This window comes from Lissotriton vulgaris, chromosome 8, assembly GCF_964263255.1.
Source record: "Lissotriton vulgaris chromosome 8, aLisVul1.2, whole genome shotgun sequence".
NCBI classification, from domain to species: Eukaryota; Metazoa; Chordata; class Amphibia; order Caudata; family Salamandridae; genus Lissotriton; species Lissotriton vulgaris.
Window position 1 is genome coordinate 1,128,117,519 of NC_141696.1, and position 17,606 is coordinate 1,128,135,124.

Here is a 17,606-nt window from a genome sequence, read left to right on the forward strand (position 1 = left end):
TGACAGTAGAAAGTGTGATGTGACTGCTAAAATTATGGAGAGAGATAACTTATTCCACTTTGAAAATGATGCCTTAACCTTAATAATTAGGGGAATATAATTCAGTACAAACAAATCATTAAAATTTTCTGTAAAATGGACCTCTAAATAGCACTTACGCCTAGAATTAACAAAGAGATGACATTCAGGAAGCCTAGTTCACAGATATCTTAAAAACCTTTAATTTCAAATTACTTTGAGTGTATGTGCTAATCTCCCCAGTTAAACCACTCTACTGTCTCATTCAAACATGATTGTATAGTAGGAGGAACTTTACACAATTTGGAAATAAAGTGTCTGAATGTTTAAATTGGACATATAATGCACATCAGAAGTTTAACAGTCACTTTCTTGCCGATGGGGGGTAATGCCATCAGTAAAACTGCATGTTGGCATTTTGTTGCCATTTCAAAGGAAAATATCTATATTTAAAAGACAGTGCCTCCATCTGACCTACAATCATGCCTCTACAACGTATACAATTTCTTGAATGAGAAACGGATCTATGGCTAGCAGGGCATTATACAATGCCAGCTCCTTTCTAAACCTTCTGGCACACAATAATACCACAACACTCAGCAGTCTGCAGCCAATTATAGCTCATGAAGGTAGGTTAATAACTCTTTTCCTGCAAAATGCTATTACCCTCACACAAGACTTATCAGGTACGGGTCTTTTCCACCACACAGTACTGTACCAGCCCCTAAACCAGTCATCACAAACTGAACAGAAATTGAATACCTGAAGTAATTAGACATAAAGCTGGCCAATTGGAGGACTGCGCTCTAGTCAGTGGTGCCTGCCACAAATTAAGGGTGGTTGGGTTGAGGGAGCAAAATAAAACGAAGCAGGAACATTGTTTTAATTCACATGTGCTAGCTCTGAGCCAGGTAGTGGGGCGACGCAGCTCCGCCATTGCAGAAAAACAGTGTCAACAAATAACTGTTTGTGGGCCCACAAACAGTTATTTGTTGGCACTCTTTTTTTGCGCTGTTCTTGTTTTTAATTGGAAAGAGGCTTACAGCTATTAAAGTTTCTCCGCTGTTCGTTCTCTATTCTATTTTTAACCCTTATTTCACACACACTCACTTTTTGCACTGCACTCGGTCCCATTTAGTGATCACACGCATGGTCTACAGGTAATCGTGGGCTTGATCCCAGTCCTACAAGTTGGGTCTGGAAGCAGTCTCAATGATCTAGAGACACACCAGCCCAACTTTTTGGATGACCAGATGATAACAATAGATCACTACCAAGACTTTGATGGGAATCCATCTCTGTACTCTGGGTCACACCTACCTTTGCAAGTGGCTGGATGCGTTGGGTTACCTATTTGACATAAAGACTCCATGGTTTTTTACCTTGCCCTTTTTCTGCTTTTTGTCTTACGAGTTTAGAGTACATATTTGACTCCTTTTTAGACCCTCAGGCTCTTTGTGTTTTACAGTATGACTATCAGGGGATGATAGCCTGAGCAGGTCTTAAAACTCCCTTAGACCCTCCTCTCCTTCTTTTTTGTTAGAACATATGAGGTAAATACCACAAAAAGACTGTACAGCTGCCAGCATACCGAAAAACTGTGAAGTGCCTATTTGTCTCTCAGACCTCTTCACCACATTGCAAGTCACTATGCTTCCTTACATTATATCCACACTTCAGTGGTCATCACACACAACATGGAAACACACCTATCAAATGGGATCAAAATCAAAGAAAACATACTGTTAGCCGCCATCACCTCTCCCCCCACAGGCACCCCAGGCCTATGCCACCCCCTCGCCACCACCAGGATGATGATGTACATACACTAAGTTGAACTATGGTTTCTTTGTCCCTCTACTTTGGTGAAGCAATTAGAAGTGTTCAGAGCTGCCTGTCAGCATGAATGGGAAAGAATCAGTCCGGTGTGAAATGTGGCATATGACAAACTTTTACAAGCAGTGGCAGGTCTTTAAGATGTATGGGCCTGTAAAGAAGTCCTTCTATTACACTCTTGACAAAATGCAAGAGCCTAAGGGACAGTGGTAGGGGGGCCAGGCCAGTGAGAGAGAGGAAAGTAAGTGCCTGATACTGTATTCAATGAAAAAGTCAAATGTATACATCAACATCTCAAGTTTGTTGGGTATTTTACAGAGTACTTTCAGAAAAAAACACAATGTCTGATTATGAGTCAGGGGAAGGTGCTGTAGAGGCAATGTTCACATCAGATTTTGAGGCATATTTAGATGCAACTTGAACTCTTGCAGGCAGAGCCACCCAAGAAAAAAAGCACTTTGTGAGCTATAGACCAGGATGGGAACTTACACGCCCCAACATCTGGAAGTCTTCAGAAGATGCATACAAGGCAAAGTGCAGCATCTGTAATAAAGACGTTTCCATTGCCAAAAGAGAAGAGTGGATCTCAAAAAGCAGGAGGCAGGATCACAAAATAAGAAAAATGCCTCAAGCAGTGCGCAGATGGTGACAATTTCAGCATACCGGCAACAAAGTTTCCAGCAGGAAGTAGCCAAAGTAAGTCATTGCTCGCTTCGTCATATTGTAACATAAGTTGCATGCAATTAATGTATACCCATCTTGCTTTGTCACACTCTTTTTAAGCAGTGGCGGCTGGCAGAGATAGTGGGTGGGTGTGTGGGGGATGTGGAAAAGCAGGTGTTAAAAAAAGAAAGGAACTTACCTTCTCGCAGCTTCCTTGCCCCGTCTTTCCTGGTAGTCCCTCTCTCAGGCTGGAACAGCAAGCACACTTAGGCTCCCAGTCAGCCAATCATAATGCTGCAATGCTGCGTTGTGATTGTCTGAGTGCGGTGGTTCAGTGATCAGATGGTGACCGGGAGCCTGGGCATGTTCTTCACGCAGGCTGTAGTGCAGTCTTGGTGGAGAACATGCAAAATACGCATGAATGTTTGGCCGGCCCGAGACGGATGGCCAAACATTCATGAGCACTTACATTGTGCTCACTGCTCCCCCTGCTCCTGTTGTAAGAGCATCCCGCCCTGTAAAGCTTCCGGACATCAGGACAAAATAAAATGCTAATAGCAAAAGTTATTATAATTTTATTTTTCCTTTCCTTCACTGCAGAAGCAGTGGGCGACTCTCTTTAAATGTGCAGCAGTGTTTACCAAGTCAGGTTGCCTTTAACATGCTTTTTTCACTCTGTTCATACCAAGAGGACACTATAATTGCTTTTGGGTTGGCAGCTGATAGTGGGGACTTTCTCCGCTTGCTGCTCATACCGTTGTATTTTCTGTTTTTTAAACTGTAGGTCACAGCTGCAGAGGCAACCCAAGTGTACCATGCTGTCAAACATCACATCTCCTACCGCTCCCTGGAATGTGGCTTCAAGCTGTCCAAAGAAATATACACCCGACTCATCCATAGCAAAATAGGCATCCTGTGGCTGCACAAAGGATTCACATAGCACAAAAAATGTGCTTGCACCTCTATCGTCGCAGCAAGCATTTGAAGACTTACAAGATGGATATTTTTCAGTTGGAAGCGAGGCTTCAAACAAAGGAAACATTAAACTATATCCACTTTTGTTGTGGTACTTCAATTTCACTTTCGGTGTGAACTACACTCAGCTAGATTTCTATTATGATACAGCTGAGACTGCTACTGCAATTCCACAGCAGATCACAACTAAATTAAAAGAGCATGGGTTGAAATTGGAGCACGTCGCTCCATACTGTGAAACAATGCTAGTGTCAACTATCGATGACTTTGTAATTCAGATTTTGAAGGGAGCAAATGAAGACATTCTGCCTATTTGTCATGCCCACATCCTAAACAACTGTGCTAAACAAGCCATTAATGGCTTTCTATGGATGTAGATTCCTTTATTCTAAAAGTCTACAGCAGTTTCTCTTCTGCAGCTAGGCGAACAGCGGAGTTCAGAGAATTTATTTCTTTTGTGGACCTAGAGTGGCAGCCTTTGTTTTGGCAACTCCCAGCACAGTGGATCACTGGGCAGGAAGAAAATCATATTTCCTTTCTCTCAGGCAAGAAAAAACTCTGAGAGCAATATGGGATGTTCTAGAACTTAAAAGTGGGGAGGCCACCATGTCACAAGGTGAAGCTTACCTTTCATTTCTTCACAACATTTTGAACATTTTCAAAGCTTCTATCCTGCGGCTTGAGAAGGATGCGCTGAGCATCCCTGAGATACTATGCTTCTTCAGGATTTTGTGTAACATCAAAGGACAGAGTGAAAAATCAGTTCTTTGGCTTCCAAGTGCACAGTTATTTAATGTGTCATGATTCAGAGTTGAGCGCAAGCATACAACAAGATTGTTTTACATTTTTTGAATGCTCCTTAAAGTATTTAGAAAAATGGCTTGATATCTCAGAGAGGCATTACTTGTTGGCAATCCTGCAGCTGAACGTGCCTGAGCCCTGCTAGCCTTTGCTGTAATAAGTTCCCAATCCCCAAGAGGTGTCTGCCAGGTCCTGCTCCCTTGGTGTGACATCAGTTGAGCTCCTGCTTGAAGAAAGGGAGAAATCCTAAAGTTTTGGTCTCTTTGTGACCGTGACCAGGCCCATCCGTGCCAAGATATTGCCGTCTGTGCTGACCACCAATGCAAAGTGCAAAGCTCCAGTGAACCATATGCTCACAAACACATGGCATCAAGGGAGAAGAATTTGTAAGCCCAGGTTGATCCAAGTTAGTTGGTTAGTATGGTGGCAAATGAAAGAGCGATGGAGGCCCCGGGGAAGGTAGATCCCTCTGTAAGGAAGGGAAAATTCCCCAATGGCAGTAGTCAATGGCCCAGCTTAAGAAGCGTTAAACGTATGCCAAGTAAATTAAGAGGGTTGGGGAAACACGGACCAAATGGAGTGCCTACTACGGTTCTTAAATCAGATGGATTCCTCTGGGGTCCCATCCTAACTTCTGTTTATGCTAACTTCTTTTGTACAAGCACAGTCCCTGACAGCTCAACCGGGGGGCAAGGAGGGAGAGGGGTTCAATATTGGTTCCAAAATATACAAAGGGCTGCCGTCAAGCATTGAGTAACAACCGAATGATTGCACTCTTAGATGTAGAGGGAAAAGGTTATACATGCCTCCTGAATGAAGAACTAGGAACAGTGGTCTCATGAAAAGCAGCTGATCCCATTGTTCCAACCGGATTCTGCCCCGTCAAATGCCTTGCCACTATATGCTAGATGTATTGATTTCACTAATGCCTTTGACAACGAGCCAAGAGCCCACATATGGGTTACGCCACTTGACTAGGAGATCGCTCCTTGTCTCCTGAAACCACTTGAGTCCTTGTATAGTGAAACCTGGATGAAAATTAAACTGGCAACAAACTGGTTCACTTCAGAGAAAATCTATACAGATAAAGGCCTTAAGCAAGGATGCATCCTTGCTCCTTTAATATTTAACCCCTTTAAGGTAGATCTGGAATGCATTCAATTAATAGTAGATCATGTCCTTCGCGGATATGCTCAACCACACCCAAGTGGGTCTACAAAGCACCCTTAATACGTAATGCCTTGGTCCGATATTGCAATGAATAACTCAATTAAGATCAACCTAGATAAGTATTTAGTAGTAAAATAATTTTAAAAGGCTCATGGCACGTGGAGGCGTGAAACTGGAGAGCGTGAGCGGTTTCAAGTACTTGGGCGTGCACTTGAATGAAAGAGGACTTTAAAAGGCTCAGCTAAGCATCTTTTATGTGCAATGGGACATTAAAAAAAAGGAGCTTGGCTTGACCAAACCTGCAACCACTTCTAACTGTGGTGGCCAGTAAAGTTATGCCTACCCTCTCCGATGGTGCTATAATGTTCACAAACAACCTATTTTATCTGTTGGATAAACAAAAATATGCACAATGTAGACTTTTGCTTGCTCTCCCAGAGTGTACTAGCCAAGCCCAGGTTAGGTTGGATTCAACATCTCTTTGCAAAATCTGGTGCTGCGTGCCAAATGGATAGCTTACTGCTTGAAATTAAAAAACAGCTAAGACTAGTATTCTAAAGCAGCAGCTATGGAGGAGGATACAGGAGCCGAACTGAGAGGAGGCTGTTCCTAAAGAAGTCCTTCCAAGCATTGGAAGTGGAATATATCATTAACTCAGATCTCCCGATAAAGGTCATGAATAAACTTATAATAAAGAATGCAAAAGCCCTATCGGTGTCACAAGTTCTAAAGGACTTGCTGGCACATGCATCAAGGTAGGCTTTTGCGAGTCCTTAATTGCGATTATTAAGGAATCGCAATTAAGGACTTGCAAAGCCTATGCATGTAGGAATCGCTAAAAAAATAGCAATGCCTAAACATTCCTTAATAGCAAATTGAGGTATTCAACACTACGATGAGGGAAAACTGGCTGCACCCCATGCCATATGAAGCCAATTTGGTATCTGTTAGACTTGGCATCCTTTTGATTGTTTTCCCCTGTCTTTTTGCCTCTGCCGCCTGTATTTTTGCTATGTGTTGGATTTAATTTTTGCTAGTCTAGATGCTTTGGGCACTTCGCCACTGCTGATCAGTGTCAAAGTGCAAGTGTTCCCTATGAAAATTGTGAATATTGATTGGAGATTCCATAATTGGATTGTTTGACATACTACTAGGTCCCTAGTACAGTGCACTGCATGTGCCAATGGCCTGTAAGTCAAATGTTGCCAGTTGGCCTGCAGCAAAGATTGTGCGAACCACACAAGCAGCTTTTCCAATGGGACTCAGGCATGCCACTGCAGTGTCTGCACACATATCTACTGCCATGTTGACCTGGCAAGTGTCCCCACTTGCCAGGCCCTAACCTTTTAATTTATTACATGCGAGTCAACCCTAAATTAAGCACAAGGTGCCCCTGCGGGCAGGGTGCAGTGTATGTGAAAGGTAGGACATGTATTGGTGTGTGCGACATGTACTGATAGTGAAATACAGTGTCTTTCGTTTTTCACTATTGAAAGGCTATCTGTCTCATATGATATAATGGGAGTTTATTTATTGCATCTTATAAGTATACCTTCCTATTGGGACAAGGTAGAAAGATAGAGTTTAGTATTCCTGAACTCAAGATATAAAAATGCATTCTTTAGTACAGACCAACTAACCATAAGAGATCCAGTTTCAAAAGCCTTTATATAGGAAACATTAGAAAACTATAATGGGAAAATGCTAGCAATAGAGTATCTTGGGTTATAACCTGCAACATTGCAAAGGCGGTCATCAGAGCTGAGTTACTTTCAAGATCAGCCACCTTGATATGACTCAACCGGAAAAATTATAAATCTGGATCATAAAATAACAAAAGCGGAAATAAAAAATAAGGGCACTTAAAAGAGCTAGGGAAATCTCGAACAAGTACTCACTACAGAAGTGGCCGGCACAATGTAATTTTGGAACCAAAAGTACAACAAATATGGCAACAAAGCAGATACACTAATCTATACTACTATAATAAAGGAAGAACTTTGCATCTTTGAGGCGGGTAAACTCGGGAACCACAGCGCCAATCCACACACCCGATACATCATTGTAATCGTCAGGGTGTGCAGATGGACATAGGCTATATAAAAAAATATATATATACGTTATTTAAAAAATTGACGATAAAAAAAGTAGTCCCTTGCAAGTAGCGACGGCCGCGACCTGCGAGGTGACATCAGGAGCGCGGGGAGGAGCAGCGTGCAGGAGCGGAAGTGGAGCGGCGGACATGGTGCGGGGGAGGAGCAGTGAGGACCTGCAGACAGGCGGGAGGAGCGGTAAGCGGCGAGGAGCGGCTGAGCGTTGAAATGAGGAACGGGGGGAGGAGCGGCGGCTGAGGTAAGGCTCCGGGCAGGCGGGGGTCGGGGCAGGCGGGGGGCGGGGCAGGCAGGGGCCCGAGCTGCTTGACAATGTCAGGGCGGGCAGGCGGGGGGCCGGGCTGCTGCACAATGTCGGGGCAGGCGGGGGTCCAGGAAGCCTGATTGCTCGCGGGGGACGGGGCGGGCAGGGGCCCGAGCTGCTTGACAATGTCCGGGCGGGGGGCCGGGCTGCTGCACAATGTCGGGGCGGGCGGGGGTCTGGGAAGCCTGATTGCTCCCAGACAAGTTCGGGACGGGCACTAGTAGCATATAAAAATCTGAAAACAACAGTATCAAAATCATTGTCACTCTAATGACATTGCACTCGCTGAACCCCACAGAGGAATTGCTACAGGTCTCCCACACCTAATATACAGACCTATATTCTTAACAATAATTCCCTGAAACAGGAATACCAAGCTGTTTAAAGGCCCTTAGGTTCCACCAATAGATAGAGAGGACATCTTACAACTAGAAGGAACCCCCACAGTGGAAGAAGTAAATCAGCCATACCCAATATATGAAGCAACAAAGCCCAAGACCCAGATAGTTTTACACAGTGACTGCTGGTCATTTTAGCAGGAAGTGGGGGAGGGGGGGGGGCCACACATGAACACATACACACTCACACCCATTCACAACACTCACTCAAATACATATATATACATACACTCATACACACGCACAAGCACCAAACTTCAAAAAACAAAACCTACCCTCACTGTAGCTCTCTGGGAGGGACACCTCGGTGGTCCCAGGAGGGTTGGGACTGCGCCTTCCCCCATTGGCTGACCAAAGGTCTGCTAATGAGGGAAGGCAGCAGTATCTCACTCCTCACAGAGTGGGATGGGTCAGTGAGACTGCTGACCCTATCCTACTCTGTGAAGACAGGGTCACTGATTGAAACTCAGCCATGGGCACTTCAAGCCTTAAACCTGAAGCACCCAGGTCGGAGGCAATCAGTGACGCTACCCTGCGTCACAAGGAGGAGGGCCTCAAGGCATTTTTGCCAGGCTGAAGAGGTCACGCCCACAAGGCTGTGAAATCCTCAGCCTGGCAAAGTTCAGCTTGGGCAGCCAGGAGCTTGGCTTTTAGCCCATGTCTATCTCCTGGCTACTTGACCTGAACAAGAAGAGTGTCTGCCAGGCTGACCTTTGTTGAGCCTAACAGATACTCTCCTTGTCGGAGGAAAAGGGTAGAGTTGATGCCCTCAACCCAAAATGACGGGCCACGACTAATTTTACAGCAACATTCAACAAAACATACCAAAATGTATTAGCTGAGCTGCCAACAGCAAACAGGCAGGGTTTTTGAAACCATGAGAGAATCAATATGCTCTATAAGTAGGGTTATTTTGAAGATAAAAGAAACAAACTATAAATGTTTGAATCAGTGGCACTGAAGATAATTAAAATCTCCTGGACAAGTTTACTCACATCAACTTGTTAAGTATTTGAAGTTTCACAAATAAAGCCTACAAAAGGTTCTGTAACTAGGGGGTAAACTATAACTTTCGTTTTTTTTTCATAGCAGAACAATATTTGTAAAATATCACAAAGACATTGCACACATTTTAAAACAATTCTTTAATCTATACAAAATTCCAATAAAAAAACATAATTACTAGTACACTGAAAGCATATTTGATGTATTACTATGAAAACAATCTTCTCTTCAACGACATCAATCTAATCCAATGTTAATTTATATCGGAAAATTGTCAAGTGCTTTGTGGTGTTTCATCAAAATAACAGCTTCTTCAATATATTGTTGGTAGCCAAAAGCTGAAAAACGTGGGTCAGCCTCTCTCAATACGACTGTGCATTAATGTGCATTAATGTTATTATATAAGGCGATCTTTTGGCTGATCGTGGGATACACTATTAAATATATTTTGAGGTAAAGGTTGCCTGCTGTGGTTGGGAACACAATTATATTAAGGCAACTTTGCGCATGAAATGTTAATGATAAAAAATATATACATGTCTACAAGAAGGATGCTGTAGGTACATTTGTCTTTTGGATTTGTGATCTTCAAATGTGGATTTTTAGCTAGAATTTTGTGTAAAGTGTCTTTTAAAATTTTCGTAATGGCTTTGTTATATTTAAATACTTTTGTTCTACTCTGAATGAAGAAAAAAACTAGAGTAATAAATTACTCTCCCCAAATTACAAAATCTTTTATAGGCTCTATTTTTCAACCTTCCAAAGAGAATCAATCCTGATTCTACTGCTGATAGAGATAGCCAGCATTGCTTGTCCTACCGGCCAATAGTATTATCAAATTTAGATGCTATAATTTCGCACAAATACGTCTCACAAGGCTGAGATCTTTATGATCACCAATTTCCCATTATCAAGAGGGCTTATCAAACAAAGAAAAGTATGAGACAACATTAACTTTGCTTTCAATATAACTGATCTAGGAAGGAAATAAATACAAGAAAACCTTACTCACACTTAATGGCAACAAGGTATTTGACAGGGTAGAAAAGAATTTCCTAACTAGAATGTTGGATAAGACAAAGATATGGCCCAACAAGAGAAAATGGATCTTAGCATTCTACAGACACCCTAAGGCAAAGAATCAGGATCAGTGACAAGATGTACTCCTATACAACTCTACTTAGAAGAACCAGACAAAGATGTTCCATGTCTCCACTCATAGTCTCCCTGCCAAGGGATTCAATTATTAAAAAAAATAGAACTGACAATTCCACATTAGGTCTATAAACGACTTCTGTTCACCATAAAACAACCCTATTCGCATATGACATACTTTGCTTCAAAACACAAACTGAACACAAATTATCATTGAATTAAATACATTTTCAGATGCTTTTGGAATAAAAATGAACTCTACCGGAGGAGCTAAGCTAGCGACCAAGATGGTCGTGTGAAAGCTCGGCTCCGCCGATCTCCGGTCCGCCGATCTCCGCTCCCAAAATTAATATCCTGAAATATATCCTGGTTAAAATTGCCACCCTCTGCTCGGTATTAGTGAGCGACGCCTATGCCCGCTCTCCCTATCCGTCCATGAATCCGGATTGCGGAGATAGCTCGCCCGGAAGATCGGGGCCTGGTCCGGACTGGAAGCCGGGACCTCGCGTGACGTTGGAGGCCGGCTTCAAAGTTAACAACAACGGGGATGCGAGAAGTGCCATCCCGACCCAAGGTCCGAGTTTGCTCGTTGGCATAGCTGCTGGAACGGACGCCCCCTGCCTCACAGATGCTGGCATATGGTGCAATAATTTGTTAACTCTGAACTGTTGTGCATCTCGGAGTGTGTAGCAGTGCCTTTCGGGACTCTGTTTTACCGCCTCAACCGAGACTGTGCGGCGCATGGTGGAGGAGCACGGATGAGGAAACCCCTTTGCCTGATATTCCGAGAGGAATGCTGCACCGCAATTGGCCGCCCACTGAGTCTGCTGCCTGGCCAGGTAGGCGGAGGGGCTGGAACGTCATAGATCAAAGGCGGTGAAGGTCCCCCCCCGCCCAGGTGCTGAATTAAAGCTGCTTCAATTACCCCATGGAGATGGGCGAGTCTCTGATGGCGCAATGGGGGCTAAGGTGGCTGTGATCGGGCGACAGTAAGGATTGCAATATGACCCTGGGACCCCGAGGGAGATGATAGCTGGCAGCTGATGTGAGATCTGGAGGCTGTTAAACTGGCAAGAGTGCTGCGGACTCGCTGGATGTGGTCGTCGATCTAAATAAAGGGGGCATCCGCTTGGAGTGGTCTGTGATGACAGCAAGCTGCCTCGGGAATATTGCTCTCCCGCCCACTGTGGATCAGGTAATCGTTGATGCACTGGAACGCGGTGGAATGACTGCAATTAAACTGTGAGCAGGACTTGCGGTGATTGCTCTGCTGGCCTGTGCACCGTTGAAGGACTGTGTGCGGAGGTGTTACTCTGGGGGAACGTGAGGTACTGGAAGGCATGCTTGGTGCAACCTGAGCGGAGAAGGACGGGGGGATTGTAGACTGGAGAGCCCGGTTCCCTGTCTGTGTCCTTCGGTGCAGCACCTCATTTAACTATTCTGTAAGAGATTATACCCCTTTTGCACTCCTGTTGTTGTTTGGGTACATTTTCACTACATGGAAAGAGGTCCGGCCTGTAAGAGCTGAACTGACCTAACGGGTGAAGGGTAAGGACCGCCCTGAGTTTTGTCATCGGCTGATGTGAAGAAAACAAGGCGGTAGAAGAACCTGTGTTGGTTATATTTTCATTCTGACTGGATCCCTTAATAGGTGGCAACATGACTGCACGACTGGATTCCGATAAGCCCTCGTCGCGCTCCTCCAAAGGGTCCAAAACAATCCAAGTTATTAAACTTGATCGCTATACTATCCCTAAGGGGTGCCCCGGGGAGATTTAAAAAACGCCATTGAGAGGAGAGGTATCGCCGGATCCGGCTGAACCTACATTAACGGATCTTATGGCAGCTATCAATGGTGTACAGGCGTCCATGGGCCAGAAGATGGAAGCTCTTGACGCCAAATTAGACACAGTCACCATTGAGATGGGGTTAATCCGCACGGACCTCTCAAAGACTAATGAGAAAGTCAAATCACTTGAACTCAAAATAAATGGCCTAATGGATGATGTAAGCCAGTTGCAACAAGAGGTGCAGGACCTCAAGAAATCGAGAATTCTTATGGATCGTAAGCTGGACGAATATGAAGGGAGAGTCAGACGCAATAACATCCGTATTCTTGGAATTCCTGCGAAATCAGAGGGCCAAACACTGGATCTGTTTGTTGAAACTCTTGTTCTCGAACATCTCAATCCTAAGGGTCTTAGGAACTTGTTCACAGTGGAGCGTATGCACAGAGTCCCAGGAGGGAGACCGAGACCGGGGCGCCCCCTCACCCTATGATTGCACAGGTTCTGAATTTCAGAGACAGAGATCTGATTTTGCAGGCTGCACGGAATGGTTCCCCATTGCAGTATGAGAATGTGACCCTTTCCTTTTTTCCAGACTTCACCCAGCTGGTTCAGAGACAACGGCAGAGCTTCCTCTCCGTGAAGAAAAGACTGAGGGATAAGGGGCTAAAATATGCAATGATGTTCCCGGCCCGGCTCCGAGTTGAACTTAACGGAAAGACCTCGTTTTTTGACAATCATGAGGTGGTGACTGACTGGTTAGACAGTGTGATAGCTTCTGAAAGAGAAGGCCAGGACCGTGGAGAGTTGGGAGATCAAGAATAATGTATAACGAAAGTATTATGCCTTAACAGTGACGAAGTGCGATTCAGAGGGGGGGTGGTAAAAGAGGGAGGTAAATAATTCTTCTTTGGCTCGCGATGTTCAAATAAGTGTTGAATATATTGGTTTGAAAGCGGAGCGGAGGGGCCGGAGTTGGGGGCGGGGTGAGCTGGTGGGCTAGTATACGCCCTCTCTCGGTTTGGTTTTCTACCTCTATTTAGATGTAGACTAGCATTTGATTGCTAGGGGCGACAGGCACACTGCTAGTTGGCAATGCGCGCAAGCGAAATGCAGGGGTGCAGGGTGGGGGGTGGGGAAAGAAGGGTTGAAGAGAATCTTGTAGTATTGTATGACACGAAAAAGAGTGTAAAGAAGGGTCTAAGGGGAATTGATTAAAGACTGAGAACACCTCCGCTCCCCAATCAAAGTGAACACAACTAATGAGGAGATGCCCAGTCTAACTTGAAAGGAACTGAAAACAACTGAATGCTGCAGGAATGTGAAGACCCAGTTCTAATATTTGACCCACCACCTGGCTAGATTCAAGAGTCCATCGGCCCACCATTAGTGGCGGAACATCGTCATCTGGAGCTCAAGGAGAATGTTAATGTTAATGTTAATGTTAACTGGAATTTATTGAGCGCTCGTACGCCCGGAGGCTTCATGGCGCTGTAGGAAGGAACAGGGCGCGTTCAGTCATTTGATAAAAGGAGGCAGCTCAATGATGTGCCTGAGAAAAGAGCCAGGTCTTCAGAAGATGTCAAAAACTGAGGAGATTGTCGCTTAGTTTCAGATGAGGGGGGAGGGAGTTCCAGAAGGCAGCTGCGAGATGGTCAAAGCAGCTGCCTCCGAGACGTTTCCTCTTGTACGGCGGCACAATCAACAGAGATTTATGGGTGGACCGGAGATGTCGGGAAGAACTGTATTTATGGAATAGGTCCCTGATGAATTGGGGGCCAGTATCGTGTAGGGATTTGAATAAAATGCAGCCCGCCTTGAAGGCCACACGCTGTTCCACCGGCAACCAGTGCAATTGTTTCAGGCCAGATCTAACTGATTGCCTTCTAGGGATGTTCAGAAGAAGTCTGGCTGCTTGATTCTGAACCAGCTGGAGGCGTTTAAGCTCTCCTTTTGGGAGCCCAAGATAGAGACTATTGGAAAAATCCAGTCTGGATAAAACCAAAGAGATGACGATCTGAGTGAGGGCGGAAAAAGAAAAAAAGCGTGCAATTTTTAAAAATTTTTTCAGCTGAAAAAAGCTGGAGGAAACGACTGCTCCCACCTGTTTCTTCAAGGAAAGGTCTTCACTGATGTGGATGCCCAAACTTTTAACCGAAGATGACTTAGACGGAGGGGCACCCATACAGGAGGGCCAGAAGCTGGGATTCCAACTATGTATACTCTGTCCAGGCAAGACCAATTCGGTCTTTCCTGGGTTAAGTTTTAGATGATTGCAGCTCATCCAACTCAGAATGTGGGACATGGTGTTTTGAAATTCTACCACTGAGTCCTTGGTGTTAAGGGGGAAGATGAGCTGCAAATCATCGGCATAGTTGAAAATGGTTACCTTGGCGTTTCTGAGGGAAAACAGAAGAGGACGCAGGTATAGATTAAAAAGTAGGGGGGACAGCGAAGAACCTTGAGGCACTCCGCAGTTGGTGGATATGGTGGGGGCCGTAAAGGTGCCCAATCTAACCGATTGGGTTCGGCCAGAAATGAACGAGCGGATCCAACTCAGAGCCGGGCCCCTGAGGCCAGCCTGCTCGACACGGTCGACCAAGATGGTGTAGTCGACCGTGTCGAACGCAGCGGAAAGGTCTAACAACACCAAAGCCTGGTGGATCCCCTCGTCCGCATTCCGCCTCAAAGAGTTCTGCACCGAAAGAATAACTGCTTCGGTTGAGTGGCAAGGGCGGAAGCCGGCCTGGTTAGGTGCAAGGTACTCAGATTTCTCCAAGAAAGTGGAGATACTGTCACAGACATGGGATTCCAAAAGTTTGGCGCAGTAAGGCAACAGAGAAATGGGCCTATAGTTGAGTGGGTCTGACGGATTGGCTCCTATCTTTTTTAAAAGGGGAAGGAGTAGGGCTTTTTTAAAATTGCTTGGGACTTTCCCTTGGGTGAGTGATCCATTCAACAAGGGAAGTAAGCCCTCAGGAATGAGGGTGCCTACTTCTTTCAGGATAAAAGGAGGGCAAATGTCGTCAGGGGATCCAGATTTAACTTTGGTAAGAAGCTTGGATAAGGTAACATTATCAATATGAGGATAAGAAGCCAAAGTGGCAGGATTGTGAGAAATATCGGAGAACAAAAGGGATGGCTGAGTGGTGGGGATACTCTGTTTGATGGTGCAGATTTTGTCAAAAAAGAAGGAATTGAGTGAGTTGCAAAGTTCCTGAGTAGGAGTTATCGGAAGGGAGGTTCTGTCACTGGTACTGAGGTTTTCCACTGTGTTGAACAGTTCTCTGGATTTATTATTAGCTTTGAGTATTTTTTCTGAGAAATATTCAGTTTTGTGTTTCAGGATAAGCTTGTGATAGTCCCTGCGAGCTTTACGGTAATTATCCTTGTCTTGCTCTAAATAGGCAGTACGCCATTTTCGCTCCAGTTGACGGACCTCAAGCTTAAAGTTTTTCAAAACAGGTGTAAACCACTTGTGTGCGTCGTTGGGGCGGGAGCGAGGGAAGTTGGTGCAGGGAGCATGAGCATCGGCTGCCTGAAGTAGCCAACCTGAAAAAGCTTCTTCCATTTCATCAATCAGGTCTAGGATCACAGCCCTGAGCCATCTTGCCCTGCTGGGTACCTGACCTCATGCTCCTAAACGACTCATGCCAAGGTGAATGTTCAAGCCGTATGTCCTCTGGTGTAGTGCAGTGCTAAAGTGTGTGAGGATTTAAAAATAGCTACTTGGACAAAAAATGTATAATTATTAAGGATTATCCAAGTGCCATATTTAAAATAACCTAATAGTATGAGAAATAATAACTATCTCCTGGCTATAAACTAGTGCGGTCGACATGTTTCAGCCGTCTAGACAGTCTAGTTTGGAGCACCGACGGACAGAGCGGGGCTTCCTTCTCCGAGCAGTCAGCCGGGTGAGGTGAGGCCTTCCTCCCACATAAAGCTGGGAAAGAAGAGGTAGCTCTTATCTGCAAATACATATTTTGCATGTCGGGTAGGGTGGCGAGGGCCACAACTTTACCTTAATATTCTTTAAATACACTTTTTTCACTTGCTATAAATTCTTTCCTGCAGTAGCTTATATCACATAAACATCTAGGTCCTTAAGAAAGCCGGGTCAGTTGACCATGACGGAAGCCCTGAAGCCTACACTTCGAGGGATAGACATCGCCCGTAAGGCACATAGGGAAAATATTGTAAGTGCTGCAGACCGGGTTCGTGATCAGGAAGACCGTTGCCGCGTGGGTGGGGGTGAGGAGGACGTGGGTCAACTGCTGCTACTGCAGCAGTCATACGCCTCCCTGCAGATAGATGAAGCCAGGCAGCTGTGGCTGGCGACCCAAAGCAGGATCTACCAATGGGGCGATAAGTCCATCTCGATGTTATACAGACTCTGCCAGAGCACCTTCCATGCGCAGCACTTGCCGTGTCTTCGCGATGAGGAGGGTACACCCATGACAGCCCCGGCAGCCCTGGCGGCTAGTTTTGCACGATATTATGCGGCCCAATATGCCCCCCCGGAGCACCTTCAGGTGGAGGAAGTGGACAAATTTCTCGCTGACCTCCGCCATGAGTAATTTCGGACGAAGGGCGCACTCGACTTGACCTCCCCAGAGGTAGAACTGCGAAACCAATTAGATTAGGAAGTCCAGCAGGACCAAACGGGTGAAATGCCCATCACAAATGAAATGACTGTCCAGGCAGTACTGCTTGGTGAACGTGTGCAGTGAAGCCCATGTCGGCACCAGGCCAAGATGCCACGGGCTAACACACTGGTCGCAGCCTAGGCTCTGGTGGACTGCGCCCACAGGCCCTCAGGAAGCTGTTTCTTGCCCAATACATAGCAGATCTTAATGCACAGGACGATCCATCAGGAGATGGTTCTCTTCTGTACAGCCTTCCATTTTTTTGTTGCTGCGTATCCACCGAGACATCTTGTGTAGTCAAGGTATAACGACAATGCACTTTTTCGATACAGATGGTGGAGTCTCCCCTCCTCTTTAGAGAAATGAAGTGGAGCAGGCAAGGTGATGTTCTCACTTCAAGGAATGGAGTCACAACCTTCGGAAGGAAGGAGGTATGTGTCCAGAGAGCCAGCTTGCCAAGATAGCAAGTGAAGTAAGGAAGGTGCGCTGAGAGTCCTTGTAAATCGATAACTTCCTGGACAATGTTAAGGCCACTGTAGGAAGGTGGATATCTGACTATATGGTTACCCCCACTTTTTGCCTGGTGTTTGCTGGTTTTCAACTTAGTTGGCCTGGGACCCTGCTATTCAGGGCCCCAGTCTATCTGCATTCTCTATAAAATGGACTCCATGTACTTTAGGTACATACCAGATTGGTTACTGGGTCACCCTTGTGAGCCCCTGTATAGTGTACCA

General features: G+C 45.3%; 1 protein-coding gene and 1 pseudogene across 1 annotated transcript in view; one reads left to right on the top strand and one right to left on the bottom strand.

Moving 5' to 3' along the window:
• The window catches only part of CDADC1 (cytidine and dCMP deaminase domain containing 1), a 237,259-nt gene that overhangs the window by 150,951 nt on the left and 68,702 nt on the right, over positions 1 to 17,606 (bottom strand). The window lies entirely within an intron of this gene.
• On the top strand, positions 2,195 to 3,869 carry LOC147698375 (uncharacterized; annotated as a pseudogene).